Source organism: Terrapene carolina, unplaced genomic scaffold (genome assembly GCF_002925995.2).
Source record: "Terrapene carolina triunguis isolate 2854851 unplaced genomic scaffold, T_m_triunguis-2.0 Scaffold234, whole genome shotgun sequence".
NCBI classification, from domain to species: Eukaryota; Metazoa; Chordata; order Testudines; family Emydidae; genus Terrapene; species Terrapene triunguis.
The window spans coordinates 6,732,447-6,737,214 of record NW_020664585.1 but is presented as its reverse complement, the minus strand read 5'-3'; the positions used below and the strand labels follow the sequence as shown (position 1 = coordinate 6,737,214).

Sequence of the window (4,768 nt, the reverse complement as noted above, 5' to 3'; positions counted from 1 at the left end):
GCCTACAGCCGTCCTCTTCTACACCCGGGAGCCGCAGAACGCGAGCACGGTGAGGGGGGAGCCGGGGAGCGCGCCTGCCCCTCCCTGGGGGCACCTGCAGCGGATGCATGTGGGCAGCAGCCCCCGTGTGCCCCCCGGCTACCCCCTCACCACACTTGGGCTCTGCGGCTCCTGGGAGTGTGAGCCACCGCCGCCCCTCCCGGAGCAGGCTCAGGGCCCCGTGCCCCGGCGGCGGTGGTGGCTCACATGCCCGGGAGCCACAGAGCCCGAGCGCGGCGAGAGGGGAGCGGGGGGCGCACGGGTGCTGCCGCCTGCATACATCCACTGCAGGAGCCCCCGGGGGGGGGGGGGCGCGGGGCTGCAGCGTGGGCGGGAGGGGGGGGGGGGGGCAGCTACTCCCTACCAGCGGTGCCGCCGCCTTTGCAGGGCTGCTGCCCCCCCGCGTCGCACTGGCTCCTCCAAGGCTGGGGTTTGCCACCCCTGCAAGCCGACGCTCTGGCTCTCCAGTGCCTCCGGAAGGCGGCTCCTCCTCCCTTCCGAGCCAGGCAGGGCCGGCGCTTCCACTAGGCGACCCTAGGCGGTTGCCTAGGGCGGCAGGATTTGGGGGGTTGAATTTTGCCGCCCTCGGCTGAAATTCGGCGGCGGGGGTCCTTCCGCTCCGGATCTTCAGCGGAAATTTGGCGGCGGGTCCTTCACTCGCTCCGGCAGACGCGGAGCGGAAGGACTCCCGCCACCGAATGTTCAGAGGAGCGCTGCCACCTAGGGCGGCAAAAACCCTGGCGCCGCTCCTGGAGCCAGGGCACCGCTTTTTGGCGCCCCCAACTACTTGGCGCCCTAGGCGACAGCGTAGTTTGCCTAGTGGTTGCACCGGCCCTGCCTACTTTGCAAATGGGCAACCGAGGCACCGAGAGATTAACCAAGTGCATGTTACTGTTCCTTCAGGCACCACCAGATTAGACTCTTAACTGCTAAACACAGTGCTCTGTGAGGCAAAGCATATCCACTCATTGGAGAGAAGGAAAATCATGCACACACAGGAAACACGGTAAGCATCTCTCCCTCACTAAACTGCAAGAACACAAAACTCTAGGATTTCAGCTACTGTTTTCCTTTTCCTCAGAACAAACAGCACAAGTATATTAAATACAACTGCTTATTTTTATACAGTTCTGAGGTTACAATTTTAAATAAAAAACAGAAATGTTAAAGCTAAGATTCTCATGTGAACTTTAATTCACTGACAATTTACATATTACTAATTAGTCTGTTAAATGTCTCTCTTAAAATACAGCATGTGCAATGCAGGTGACCTAACAGCTGTATATGAGAAAATTATCTTTTGCATTTCCTGTTTTTAACTCCAAATTTGCCATCTTAACGTTGCATTACCATAGGCTTTTGTGTTATAAAAATGCAGTGTTGAGGATGCAAGTTTAAATTAAAAGGTTAGGAAATATAAAACTAATAGCCATAATATACATAGGTTTCACCCTCTCACAAATATCTGGAATGGAACAAAAATGTTGTTTTGCTGCAGTTCTCACTTGTGACCATTAGAGGCTGTTGCTCCCACTAAAATTATTTGCTTTATGGTATGTTATCAAAATGTATACTCGCTCCAGATGTTACCTTATGTTCTTATATCACGTTTTTGCAAGTCTCTAATGACATGCTATTTAATTCATGTGGCTCCATACGGGTCCTAGATTTTCTTTGAACCTGCTTTCAAAGGTTTAAATCAGGAGGAGGACTTGAGCTACTTCATTGTAAATAACTTTTGTAGCCTGACAATTGAGTGTTCTAGAGAACAGTTTGGAAACTGCTAGACTGTATAAGGGGTATCAGTTAAAGTGCACTGTACTTGACAGCTTGGTTTAGCTACCCTTTAACACAGAGATAAAGTATATCTTTCTGTTCACTGTCATGTGCATAGTAGAATATTTGAAGCAGGTGAGAATAAATTTTATTGGTGGATGTGGTTAACACTGTGAACTACTTTAAAGTCTGAGAAGACCCTTCAACAAAATTTGTGTTGAGATTTAAATGTGAACATTGAGACAATAGCATACCATATCTTAAAGATTTATTTTAATTGAGTTTTAATTAAGATGACTCAGGTTAGGTCAAATGTTCAGAAACACCTGGTTTCCGAGTGTTTCTCATCTGTTTTTTAAAATAAAGTTTTAATTAATGAAGTTTTATTATTAGTCAGGATACTTAAGTTACAATTCTTGTTGTTTGGATGCCGTGTATGATGCCTGGGATAACTTTGGATTTCCTACTTGCTTAGTACTTGGGGTGATAGTTGTTGTACTTGACCAACTTGAACTGTTACACAATGTAGTGTTTTTTTTGTGTTGGAATGACAACTTGTTTTTTGTTTACAGTGTACTCATATTTATTTATTCATTCAATGATGAGCCCTTTAAAAATATCTCCCATTGGGAGTCATATTTTTCATGACTAAGAAGTAAGTCTCTTGTGTTGTCTCAAACTTTTGAATTTTCTCATTGCATTTCTGAATCTATGGTGTCTGATCCCTGATTATGTTTTCACCATTAAAGGATGTCTGTCCTGATCTCTCAGTAGAGTTTATGTAGAGTGTCAGAGAGTGAAATGCTGGTCATGATTTGCTCTCCAGGATTAAATGTTATCTTTTGAAAGTCATTTCTTCTTTAAATCAGTCTTCCAGTGTGGGAGGCGTTCACATTTTTGTAAAATTAATTTAGTTTTATGGTTATTTTACAAATTTGAACACAAGTAAATTTAATTTAAAAGCCTTTTTTACCAAAGAATTCACCCAGCTCCAACCATTTGTCTGTCAGATGCCATCTCCCCACCCCCTAAAACTGCCAGTGTGACCTGCAGAGCTGCAGAAGCTGACTGGAGCCAGAATGTTTGGGATGCTAAGAGCAAGCCTGCTCTTTCTTGAACACTCCAGCTTTGTCCCCAAAATCAACCTGCTGCACTCCCCTCAGAGTGAGCCAACTCATAACCAAAGAGAGAGTGATAGCTATCTGCTGTCTGTGATGACAAGTTGTCCAACTACTCTACCCCCTTTTTCCCAGCAAGCTGTAACCCTTTCAGCAATTTGAGGACTGAAGAAAATGAACCATAGAGCTTATTTTACTGCTTCAAGTGAACACCCTCAATTGGAGCATTCCTTGCAAGGAACCATTTTAAAATAATGCGTATTTATTATGCCAGTTTTGAGTTAATTTCAATATTTACTTTCTTTAAATTCAATGGTACAGGTATTGTATATTTATTGCTTTCGAAATCAGAGAATGTACATAAATGTCAGTGGTTTAACTCAACAATTTCATGTACTCTAGTGAAAAAGATTGTTATGAATTTTGTCTCTTTGTTACACACTTTGGAGGTCTCCACCATCTTCTTGGGGCCCAGTCTTACATTCCTTTGCAGCCTGAAATCTCCAGCTGAAGTCAGTGGAAGTTTAGGATATGCAAGGAGGTGACATTTTAGAGCCAAATTTTCAAAGCTGGGCACCCAGCATGTGCCCCATGTGCTGAGCTCTTCTGAGAATTCTGGCCTTAGTGTTTAGGAGGCTGAGAGATAATACACCTCTACCCCGATATAATACTGTCCTCGAGAGCCAAAAAATCTTACCACGCTATAGGTGAAACCGCGTTATAGCGAACTTGCTTTGATCCTCCGGAGCGCGCAGCACCCCCCCCGGAGCACTGCTTTACTACATTATATCCGAATTTGTGTTATATTGGGTCATGTTATATCGGGGTAGAGGTGTAGTTGTGCCTTCATTCTGATCCCTGCAGCTCTGTTCTAATGAGCAGTGGTTCTGGGCTGCCAGCTAGTAATTAATAGAGGGCAGCACTCAGAGGTGCCCTGTCGCTCAACTGGGTAGCTGCTGCAACTGAGTCCTCAGCAGCAACCAGGCGCTTTTCTGTTCTCCCCTCCCTTCTTACCTGTATAACCTATAACCCTGTATAGAAATCTGTGACTATTCTCTGCAGAGTCTACATTGGGGAGCTCGTTTTCTGAGATGAGGTTAACAGTAGGGGGAAATCCTGCTGCTTTTTGCGCTAACTTCTCCCTGGCGGCCAATGATCTCTCGACAGCTCATCTCAGTTTGTATGTAGCTGCTGTAGCAGAGATTTCTGTAGTGGGTCCTGAGCTAGCACTAGCAGCTTCCCACAGGGGCTAGGAGGAATCAGCCATACCCCCACCTGATGTCAAAAGATTCCTTAACCTTTCTCCTGGCAAGTTCTGCTGCCCGTTGTCCAGTTCTAGTTCTGAGAGCAGCAAAGCAGGAGGAGGGTGAGCACAGAAGGACATGGAAAAGCCCTCTATGCTAATTACTAGAAACCTTTTTATTGTTAACCCTTTCTTTTCCTGCTGTGCCAGAGCAATTAAAGGAGAATAACCGGTAACAAGGAATCTCTCTGTTCCTAACATAAAGTCATTTCTATCTCCCCTCTTTTAACAGCAAATAAGGGTAGACTAACCTCTTTGTTTTTGCTGCAGAGGCAGTCTGGGGAGCTCTGGTGAAATGTAGCGCTAGCAGCGTGAGCTGTGTACAGCCTGTGCACACAACTTCCCACCCCTGCTGGGGTAGCCATAGCAACTCTGGCAGACTCTTCACAACAGACAAACCCATATTCCAAGTTTAAAGGGTACCTAGGATGCAGTTCATGGGAGGTTGGGAGTCAAATGCATCTGATTACAGCCATTATTGTAACTGTCTAAGGTAAAGCCTTTTTCAAAGTAAAAACTTAGCATCCAACCT

The 4,768-nt window shown here is 45.7% G+C and overlaps 1 protein-coding gene across 1 annotated transcript in view; it reads right to left on the bottom strand.

The window, feature by feature from the left end:
• Positions 1-4,513, bottom strand: part of MORN3 (MORN repeat containing 3) — a 24,371-nt gene extending 19,858 nt beyond the window's left edge. Inside the window, exon 1 of the mRNA XM_024196111.1 lies at positions 4,488-4,513. The gene's annotated coding sequence lies outside the window, so the exon portion shown is untranslated. The remainder of the gene's footprint in view (positions 1-4,487) is intronic.
• Positions 4,514-4,768: the final 255 nt, after the last annotated feature.